This window comes from Peromyscus californicus, unplaced genomic scaffold (assembly GCF_007827085.1).
Source record: "Peromyscus californicus insignis strain IS unplaced genomic scaffold, ASM782708v3 Scaffold_5__1_contigs__length_169319896, whole genome shotgun sequence".
Taxonomy (NCBI): Eukaryota; Metazoa; Chordata; class Mammalia; order Rodentia; family Cricetidae; genus Peromyscus; species Peromyscus californicus.
In genome coordinates, this window is record NW_026294573.1 from 108,859,893 (window position 1) to 108,871,853 (window position 11,961).

The 11,961-nt window shown below is 35.6% G+C and overlaps 1 pseudogene; it reads left to right on the forward strand.

Annotated features, from left to right (window-relative positions):
• The first annotated feature begins 3,253 nt into the window (after positions 1-3,253).
• Positions 3,254-4,402, forward strand: LOC128096751 (vacuole membrane protein 1-like; annotated as a pseudogene).
• Positions 4,403-11,961: the final 7,559 nt, after the last annotated feature.

Genomic DNA, 11,961 nt, shown 5'->3' on the forward strand with positions numbered 1-11,961 from the left:
GACTTCTAGGAAGTAAAAAGTGTGCCACCCTGTAATCTGTCAGGATGAATTGAGACTGGTGGGGACATCAGTGTATTAAAATCATATGAAGGACGTGACATGGCCCAAGGCAAACCAGACATTACAGACAAAGAAAATTGCATACCTCCACCCTGCACACCCCACAAAGAAGTGGAAATCTGGTAATGTGATGCTGAAGGCATGCAGAAGCCTGGATTTTGAGTACCGTGTGTTCTCAAAGGATAAATCATAAACCTCCCTGAGGTTTCAGCTCAGATTGGTCTCACTTCTGATGTTGCCTGTTTAACTAAAATTTTCTTTTCTTCCCACTCATCTGTCTGGACCTGATATACATCTATTGGCCTATTCCTTCATCTGAACCTGACCCTGAAATTTCACCTCTACAGCTGGACCCCTCTCTATGGCTTCATTCTCTAGCCTATAACTTACAGTGGCCAGATTTCACAACTTCAGCTTTTTCTCTACAGCTCACTTTAGATTTATCATCATGTTACTAGAGAGACTTAATGTCATCTTTTCCCTTTTCTCCCCTTTCTTTTCCCTTTGAGTCTAACTTGTGCTGCCCGTGTAGTCGTGAGCTATGATTTGTTTTATGTTATCTTGACACAAACTAGACTCACTTGAGAAAAATCAGTCTCAGTTGAGAAAATATCTTCATAAAATTTGCCTGTAGGCAAGTCTGTAGTTCATTTAAAAATTTTTGATTAATGTTATTATTGTTTTCATTTATCAGTTAAACATGCCATAAGGAGATGTGGCAGTTCATCAAGATGACAAGGTGACAAGGGTGGACTTGTAATGGCTTATCAAGATTATTCCATTGGTTGTCATCTTGACTATAGCTTAAATCAACTAAAAGGCAAGTAGCTGGGCATACTAAGAGGGGTTTTCTTGACAGGATCATTTAAGGTGGGAAAACCTATCCTAAATCTGGAACATGGAAGTAGGAGTCCTTGTTGTTTCTTTTTTTTTTTTCTCCCCTATGGCTTGCCCTCACTCTCACTGCAAGTTTATCATCTGTCCTGCTACTGAGGTATTCCTTCACTGGTAATTAAAGCTACTTCTCTGGCTTTCCAATATAGTCTGAAGATCAGCTGAGACATCCTTCCTTTTGGACTGAACAACTAATGGATCCTTGACCTTTCTGTCAAGGGATAGCCATTGTTGGACAAGCAAGACCACTGCCTGTAAATTGTGGTAATAAATCCCTGTTTATGAGTTATTTTTCATTTGGAAAAACCTAAATAATACAGTGTTATGAAGTAGATTTTCTTATTTTTTAAAAATGTACTGACAGTTAAAATTAAAAGTAACAGGAAATGGAGACATTTATTTTATAAATATTAGTAAAAGTAAAATATCATACTGCAAACAGTATCAAGAAATGTGCCACTAAAAAATATGGTGAATAAGAAATACTGCAATACTATTTTTAAAGGACACCAGGGAAATAAAATGTATAAAAACTAATATTAATAATTTTAAGAGCTTTATCAAATGAGATTGACATGCACTGAATAGAGTTCAGAGTTAAGCCAAGAAACAGAAAAAATAAAAAAAAAATAGAAGACTAACTATACAGTGCTACATGGAAACCATTTGTTTCAATGGCCTATAAATAAAAATGAATTAAACTCTCAGATGAGTAAAACCAGTTTATAATACTTTAAAATAATACCAATAAGTAAGTGAGTAAGTAAATAAACAAACAAACAAATAAATAAATAAATAAATTGGGAATGTAGCTCAATAGTAAGGTACTTAGCTAGCATGCTCAATTTACTGGGTCAATCCTTAGCAACACAAAATTTTAAATGAATACATAAATACACAAAACAAATTTAAACACAAATGTATATTGGAAATTTAAAAAAAATTCTGTCAAAAGTTAGACACTAAACTAAATTTACTCAGGAAGCAGAGGCAGATGGCTCTCCAAATTAGAGGGCAGCCTGTTCTTCAGAGCAAGTTTCAAGACAACCAGGGCTATACAGAGTAACTCTGTTTCAAAAAACAAAACAAACAAACAACAAAAAATAATTTAAACACCTATTAATGAAAAGTTAAAAAAAATTCCGTCAAGAAGAAATCTTATAAAATAGAATTCAAATGAACTAAGATTATAAGAAACAAACAGGGCACTTGAGTCTTACTTATACCAGAAACCAATCAATAATTATCCAATAGAAACTTTAAGGTATGTTTTAAAACAAAACAAAAGAGCAAAATGATAGATTTCTCAAGCTCTGTTTTAGAAATTTTCAAAGAACAGAAAGCTAAAAATTCTAATAAAGACTTCAAAGATTTGAAGCTCATTCTGAAATGACATTTAGAGACTGTACATGAAAGAGCTGCATGGTGCTCTCTGCTCAGCATCATACACTCAGATACATAAATTTTAAAAGCCTTAAAAAATTAAAAATGTTATTAAATTTTAAAATCTTAGAAGGTAAAACCCCCTTATCTCTGATGTTTTTGATATCAATGACCTAGCAGCTGCAGGAATATAGACCTTGAGAACAAGAAAAACTGTATTTGAAAGAAATAGGAATAAAAAAACACAACCAAGTCAAAAGAGGTCTGAGAGTGTGAGATTAAGTAAAATGGAAAAGTTGTTTAGCAGAATTATATTTAATTCTCAAATACACCTTTCTTGATCCTTAGACAATAACAAGGAAATTGCTACTTAACAATAGTGATGAGGTGAATTTCTAGAAAATGCTTGGCATCAGAATATGACAATGTCTTAACTACTAACAATGTGAGACTGCACATTTAGGGATTTTTAAAGGAAAGAAATTGGAATTAACTTCCTGTGCTGTTCCCTCATGCAGAAGTCATTAACCTTAGGATCTGGAGAGAAAGCTCAGTGATTAAGAGAGTGTATTGCTCTTAAAGAGATTGAGACTTAGGTTTCATTCACCCAGGATGAGCAGCTCAAAACCACTTGTAATTATAGCTCCCGGGGATTGTATTATCTCTGGTCTTCAGAAACACTTGCACTCACATACCCATAGTCTCTCTTTCTGTCTCTCTGTCTCTCTCACACATACACATACACACATACATACTCACAAATAAAAATAAAATAAATATTTAAATGTCATCAATATCTGCGAGTGTATTTATTTTGCAGAAAGGTATAAAAGGTTGAATTAGAACTACTCGACGTCACTTGCTGAAGAGGACAACAGCAGCAGTGAAGGCTCCTCCAGAGTTACTGATCTATGAAATGGCAGAAAATGGAAAAAACTGTGACCAGAGACGTGTAGCAATGAGTAAGGAGCAGCATAACCACTTCAGTACATGAAAAGAAGAGAAGGGATCGGGAAGAAAGACAGAATATTGTCCTGTGAAGACAGCCGTTCATTACCTTGCAGTATTTTTCTCTGGAAACTCTTGTAGTTTTGAAGGAATGGACCTCAAAATTGTGGCATCGTCATAGCATTGTGGTGTCTTCTTTACTGCTGCTTGCTGTGCTTATCGCTACGCATTATGTGGAAAAAGCGCACCAACAGTATGTGCAGCGGATAGAGAAGCAGTTTCTTTTGTATGCCTACTGGATAGGCTTGGGGATTTTGTCCTCTGTTGGACTTGGAACAGGATTGGACACCTTCCTGCTTTATCTGGGCCCACACATAGCTTCAGTTACATTAGCTGCTTATTAATGCAATTCGGTTAATTCCCCTGAGCCACCCTATCCTGACAAGATTGTCTGTCCACATGAAGAAAGCATCGAAGGAGCCGTTTCTTTGTGGATATCGTCTCAAAAGTTAGAATTGAGGCCTGCACGTGGGGTATTGGTACAGCCAATGGAGAGCTGCCTCCATATTTCATGGCCAGGGCGGCTCGCCTCTCAGGTACTCAACCAGATGATGAAGAGTATCAGGAATTTGAAGAGATGCTGGAACATGCAGAGGGTGCACAAGACTGCACCACGGGCAAAACTGGCAGTTCAAAACCTAGTACAGAAAGTTGGATCTTTTGGAATTTTGGCCTGTGCTTCTATTCCAAATCCCCTGTTTGACCTGGCTGGAATAACATGTGGACACTTCCTTGTACCGTTTTGGACCTTCTTTGGTGCAACCCTGATTGGAAAAGCAATCATTAAAATGCATATCCAGAAAATCTTTGTTATAATAACTTTCAGAAAGCACATCGTGGAACTGATGGTGGCTCTCATTGGAGCTGTCCCCGGCATAGGTCCGTCTCTGCAGAAGCCTTTTCAGGAGCACCTGGAGGCATAGCGCCAGAAGCTCCACCACCGAAGTGAAGTGGGCACTCTGCAGGGAGAAAACTGGTTGTCCTGGATGTTTGAGAAGCTGGTCATCGTGATGGTGTGTTACTTTTTCCTGTTTATTATTAACTCCATGGCACAAAGTTATGCAGAATGAATCAAGCAGCGCTTGAACTCAGAGGAGAAAACTAAATAAGGAGAGAAAGTTTTTCTTTGCAGAAGTTAGCAGGGAGCGGTCCTGCCTTAAATTGGGAGGGCTCCAACCAGGAAGGAAGATCCCCTCTTCCAGCCTATATTGATTTTTAAAGCATTCTTCCTGAAGCAGTTTAGTCCGTATTTTACACTGACATCCTTTTCCATTATGTGTTAAGGTAAGGTCTCCACCCTCCGTTCAATCCACATTGTATTTCCTTAGGGTGGATGTGATACTCTGCTGCAGACTCAACCAAAATTGGCCTTCTGTTAACGTTCAAGAGCCACATGGTACAACTGAAGAACACCTGCCACCCAAACATTCTAAAGTATGTTAAATATGACAGTCTTTTTAGGCTTGTCACAAATGATTGTTTTTTTCTAAGTCATCAAATGCATATAAGTTATATATATTGGATAGCAGTCTTGCATGTCTATCATGGAACAATTTAATATGCCTTCCTTTCCCACCCTCAAAAAGGCCATTTTATAATGCATTGCACACCCTCTGGGGAAATTGATCTTTAAATTTTGAGACAGTATAAGGAAAATCTGGTTGGTGTCTCACAAATGAGTACACGATTTTTTATTCTGTATATTTAGAATGAAGTCGTGAAAACCTTTATAAAGACATCTTTGATCATTCCAAAAAAAAAAAAAGAACTACTCTATTAAGGGAAAAATCTTAATAATTGGATTTACTCCCTTAAAGACAAAATTAATAAGAGTAGCCTTTAATATATATAGTATAACATCATATCTAAAGAAACAGAATAATGCAACCCAAAAGAAAAAAATGTTACCTACACTGTCACTTACATAGTATTTGTGTATCTATTATGTAATATACACTTATACATTATATATATATATATATATATTTTTTTTTTTTTTCCTTATTGGTACCACACTGGTTTCAGACTACAAAGACTAGTTTTATATTACAGAACAACTTTGTAGTCATTTAATATGGCCCCAAATCAGAATTGGATTCAAAAGTAGAAATGGATAGGTTGAATTCAAAATTGTAGTATTAAGAATAAGGTCTGAATGTTCTTTTAGTTAAGTAATAAGTAATCTTACTACTGAAACATATTTAAAACAAAGTTTAGAGATCTTTATCCCTATGTTCAGCATATTAACGTACACATGTACACATAATATATCTGAGCATGGTTTTGAATGAAGCAGCCAGGATTTCCAATGATGGATTAAAAACATAATGTGTTATTTCTCACATTAATCTCTTTCCTCAGAAAAAATGTTTCTTGGTAAATATTAATCATGAAGCATGGGCTAACACTGTATGCCACATTTGAAAAGACAAACGCTAACTGGAAAATGCAAGTAAATGCACTTGAGCATTCATTATTAAAGTCTCTGCTATCACTCAGCTGGAAAAAACCATCTGTAAACTTAAATCTGATGCTCACATAGGTCCTGTGATTACTCTTCTCATATTCTCACGGCCCACCCTTAGTAACCTAATTCCCCCAACAAGAGTTTACTTCTCAAACATTTCATAATCTTCCCAAATTGCATACCTAGAAACCAAGTATTCTAATACATAGGCCTACTGAGAATACAACAAAAAACAATTGAGTAAAGAGTTACATCAGTGAATTGTAACTAATGTATTTATAAAAGCCCTTATGAATGGAAATAGTGCATTGATAAAAGATAACTTACAAATCACTCTCTCATCCTTGTACCATGTGATGTTACCAGCATTTAACCATGTCCCACATAAGAGAAGATATTAACAGAACAAGCATTATTGAAATCTAAATACTTATTCTTTACTTGTATATGGAAATATATATAGAAATATAATGCATGAACTTCTTTTATTTATGTATAAAAACCCAAAAATGTTTATACAGCTTAGGAACAACACAATAACTGTTCAAAATAAAATATATCAAAAGTCTCCCATAAAGATTATTATATCTTTTTAAAAAGATGTTAGTAAAAGTCACTAACTAAATGATCTAGATTTATTTAATATTCTCCAAAGTTTAATAAACTTACAACTATTTAGTTGTTTAAGAGATAGAAATTATTGTCAGCCTAGAGTTACTTTGCTTAATTAGCCCTTTTAAAATTAAATGAAAATCATTTATATTCTACCTTAAAAATCAGGAAATTTATGGTTTCAAATTAATTCTTATTCTAGTATTTCATGAGTCAGACAGGTATAGAGAGTAACAATTGTAGCTGAAGATTTTTGTGTCCCACCTGGCCTTTGGTCAGGACAAATCTCCCTCACCCGCCAGTCCTGCAGCCACTTGGACCCAAGTAAACACACAAAGGCTCAGATTAATTAAAACTGTTCAGCCATTAGCTCAGGCCTATCATTGACTAGCTCTTACATTTAAACTCAGCCCATTTTTGTTAATCTATATGTTGCCGTGTGTTCTGTGGCTTTACCTGTGTGCTTATTACATGCTGCTCCCTAAACAGCAGGGTGGTGTCTCTTGACTCAGCCTTCCTATTACCAGAATTCTCTTCTCTGCTTGTCCTGCCTATACTTCCTGCCTGGCTACTGGCCAATCAGTGTTTTATTTATTAACCAATATGCCCAAATTCCCAAATATACCAAGCTGGCTTTGGAGATGGGATTGGCTCACTCCTTCTCCTTTGCTAAAAAAAAAAAAAGTTACTTCTGTTCATAATTAATATAAGCCTCTATGTGTTTATTTTGGTCTGAGTGGCTGCGGGCCTGGGTGGGACTAAAGAAAACTTCAGCTATAAACAACTCATGATATATTGATTTATATAGTTTGATTGATCAGTGACATGAATAAAAAAACTTTGACATGTTTCAATATTGTTTTTCTTTAACCTTTAATTAAAAATATGAATTATTTTGTTCTTTTAAATTGGTCTAATACCATTTTCAAAATGATATTAGAACCTTTTTTGGTTTAAAATGTAGTAAAAATCAACACTAAGTTTCATAGGTACTACAAAAGCAAAGTATCAATAACCATATCCCCTACCCAAAAGAACCTTTCCATGGTAGTATATCATACATTGATACTTGGAGACATGGAAGGTATTATATCGGGCTACTTATATTTCTTAAAGTTAAGGGACTGTAGAGCAAAGTCACCCAGATCATTGCACCATGGGGCACAATCACAGTCATACAGTTCTGCACATAAAAGTATATTGATAAATACTTTTCTCAGTAAACTAAGTTCTCTGAACTCCCTTTCAGTTGAATAACTTGACCAATTTTCTGGCCTACTAGGCACAGTAGTATAAGGACTACTGGGCATTAATCCCTAAGAGAATGAAAGTGGTTGCATAGGGGCTTGGCCCATGGGAAAGAGCCTATCAAGAAAATTAAATGGACTGGGTGGTGGTGGCACATGCCTTTAATCAAAGCACTTGGGGGCAGAGCCAGGCAGATCTCTGTGAGTTTGAGGCCAGCCTGGGCTACAGAGTGACAGGTACAAAGCTACATAGAGAAACCCTGCCTCAAAAATCAAATAAATAAATAAATAAATAAATAAATAAATAAATAAATAAGAGAGTCAATTTAAATAGCTTTTCAATGGTAACTGAACTTCAAAAGTTGGTCAAAACAGCAATAAAATTATTAATAAATCCAACTATACCAGAATCATTTTCTTTATGTTTTACTATAAGTTTTAAACTCTTTTAATCTTTGGGTGACCTGAATTTAATATATGACTATTAATGTGAAACTTTTTTTCTATACCAGGAAAGAAACATTTTCTAATGAAGGCTGAGAAAATAGTTCATTTTGTAAAATACTTTTTTTTCTAAGCAACAAGGAACTGAGTTTCATCTCCAGAGCCCACATTAAAAATGCCAAGTATGGTATCTTACATTTGCAATTCCAGTATTGAGAAGGGAAAGTGGTAGGAACTGGCAAGTTCCTGGAACTCAATTGCCAATTGCCTAGTCTACTTGAAGACTCCTAAGCAAGTGAGAGACACTGTCTCAAAATCCAAAGGTGGATAGTGTCTAATGAATAACAACCAAGATTGTCCTCTCATTGTCTGCATGTGTGCAAGCACCAGAATGTACCTTTCACACACACTCACAAACACACACACACACACACACACACACACACACACACATACACACACACACACACACACAGAGTAAGTATTTATGATGAAAATGGAAAGATATGAACAATTAGGAATAAATAAGGGATCATCTGAAACCAGCAATTATCACTTTCCCTTATATAAGGCATTAACTAGAAAAAAAATTTAGACTAATGGCTTCTTCATGAAGTTCTAAACTGTGTTCAAAATGTGAGTGACACATCTTTTATGACAATGAAATCCTATATTTCTAGGACAAAAAAGGTAGAAATTAAGATGTTAGGCAGAGTAATGTGATAGTTTACCAGTAAGATGTATGCAGGACTGTAATGATTGGAACTATTATAACAGACAAGGAGGGGCAGAGTTTACCAGTAAGATGTATGCAGGACTGTAATGATTGGAACTATTATAACAGACAAGGAGGGGCAGTTGTGATTATGACAGCTGGAGACTAAGAACGGAGGTCATGTTGAAAGGATGGAATAGTAGAAAGCTGTAGGGAATGGTTTTCTTTCTAGGAAGCTCTCACAAAGTCTATAGGTAGTAATTTTTCTTATTTGTTTTGGAACTCTTTGGGGTTTCATTCAGCAGTTCTCTGGGTCTGGAAAAGGTTTTAGTGCCTCTTGGTGTTGAAGCATGACACACACTAGCACTGCAACATGAAGTGGACAAGAGGAACTTGATCTTGGACTTGTGGAACTGCTTGATGGACAGAGGGCTGCACTTACCTGATGCAGTCTCTTCCACAATAACGATCTGGATGGAATGAGCACTAGCATGGTGCTAGGCAGCCATATCTAGGTCTGTAGAAGGAAGAAGAAGTCAGCCCCAGCCACCCAGGGAACTCTCAAGGCTGTAGAATCTCCCAATACACTCTGGGTCACTGCGCAGCACCCTCGATGGGAATAGAAGCCCCTTTGCTTTGTGCACCACTGTTTAAACAAGCACTATAGGCTGAGGCAGTTCATGGGTTGGGTGAGAGCTAGTAATTTTCATTAACTTTTTTTTTCAGTAAGTAATTTTTCCATATTTCTTTTCAGGTACAGAGTAGAGAAGTATGTAATATAGAAAACAGCAAATACCCTAAGATTGTAGGCTAATCAATGAATGAGCTCTACTGTATGCACCCAAGTGCCCAAAGTCAGAGGCAAAGCAAACCCAGAATACTGTACACAAGTGGCCTTCTGTGTAACTGTGGTATTCACAATGTCTGGAGAGACTCTGACATAAACATAATAAGAGGTTTCTGGCTCAGGAACAACATCATCTCCAGTAGTGAATTCCTAGACCAAAAAGAAATATTCAGAAACATTGGAATGGATTATCCTTCATAAATTAATACCTAGGTGAATTGATGCAAATCATTATTTATAAATTCTTATTTAACTATAATGAGTTTGAACTATTTGTAGAAGTTGAACACAGTTCTAAGCCAGGGAGTTTGATATGAGGACATCTCTTAGGTCAGGCTTTTCTATTTATTTATTTTTATTTGTTTGTCATTTTGATGAATATTTGGCCCATTTTTTTCTATCCTTATGTATGTGCTGTGGAATGTCATTCTGTATGCTGTTAATGTGTGCTTCTCTGATTGGTTGATAAATAAAATTCTGATTGCTAGTAGCCAGGCAAGAAATATAGGTGGGATAAGCAGACAAAGAGAATTCTGGGAAGAGGAAGGCTGAGTCAGGAGTTACCAACCAGACACAGAGGAAGCAAGATGATAAGGCAGAACAGAGAAAAGGTACCAAGCCACATGGCTAAATATAAATAAGAACTATGGGTTAATTTAAGTGTAAGAGCTAGTCAGTAATAAGCCTGAACAAGCAATTATAATTGATATAAGCCTCTGTGTGTTTACTTGGGGGACGCAAGTGGGAGAGATTTGTCCCAATGGCTTGCCGGGACACAGGAAAACTTCCAACTACACGTATGTGAATGTATGCAGTTATCAAAAGTAGTATTAGTATCTGTACTAATATATATATATATATATATATATATATATATATATATATATATGTATATATATATACTAAACCCAACTAGATTGACCAATATAATTAAAGAATCGATTAAGAGATGGTAGATGAAAGCCTTCTCATTGCCCTCAACTCTGTCCACAGAAATGGTGAGAGCATTTCCTGTTGTAAATAAGTTCAACTTTCAGAAGGTGCTGTGGGCAATGTTTTCAGTTAGTTGTTTGCCAATTAGAATATCTAGATTTTGTTTTGGTACCCTATTATTACCTTGAAGCCAGACTCTCCATATAGTTGTGTGTTTGATAAGCAAACCACAGATGGTGTTGGGCTACTGGAACTCTGATCCCAGCATTCGCTTGATTGAGTAAATCAGTGTCATACTTTGGAGGTTTGGAACTACACTTAACAAAGCAATATAAATACTCAGAGTTACGGTGAACAGAAGAGTGTGCCCCATCACATGAGGTATTTTCATTGTCTTTTGATTTTCCTCAAACACATGCTATTACTAAAGAGGGATTATCAGCTTTCACAGCTTTGGGATTGTGGTATTGATTCCATTAGTTTATCCAAATATTTGCCTTACTTACAAAGCAGAGTATTCTGTAACCTATTTTGATCTATCTGAGGAAAAGGTTCTGAATTACTAACTAGGGAATAAAAGAAAGAGGGAGGAAGAGAGAGAACTTAGATAATGAGCTAAAGGATAATTTGGGGGATAGCATTTAAAAATCAAAATAAGTTTTACATCAATAGAGTGGATAGCCTTGTAAAGAATTCTCTGGGCTTAATAAATTAGTAAATGTATTAGGCATCAGTATAGGCCATGGATTGAGAAGAAGTAATAATTGGAGTGGTGGTAGAGAGATGACTGAGTAGTTAAGAGTGTTTATGTATTTTGCAGTGCACTTGGATTCAGTTCTCAGCACCCACATGGTGGTTCACCAAAATCCATGATCTGATGACGTCTTTTGACCTCCACAAACACTATGCATGTACCTGTTATACATATATGCATGCAGTTAGAATGTTCACACATATTAAATAAAATAAATAAATCTAAGAAAAATTTAAAAAATAATATTTACAGTGGTGGCATTAATATAATTAAAGAACATTATATATATATATATATATATATATATATATATATATATATAAAACATTAATCACTATATTTGTAGGTAAAATACATCTCCTTTTAAATATGTGCAGTGACATTAGTAAACTACTTTTAGATTTAATCTGGGTTGTTAGACATACATGGATTCTAGAGTAGAGAAATTAATCCCTGGGCCATTATAAATAAATTAATACACAGAGACATTTGTCATTTGTTACTCAAGACGGTTTGAGGAATTCTTCAAACTTTCCATAATGCCTGGTTGCCAAGAACTTATTTAAAGTATTGGAGATAGTATTTTTAATCAATACT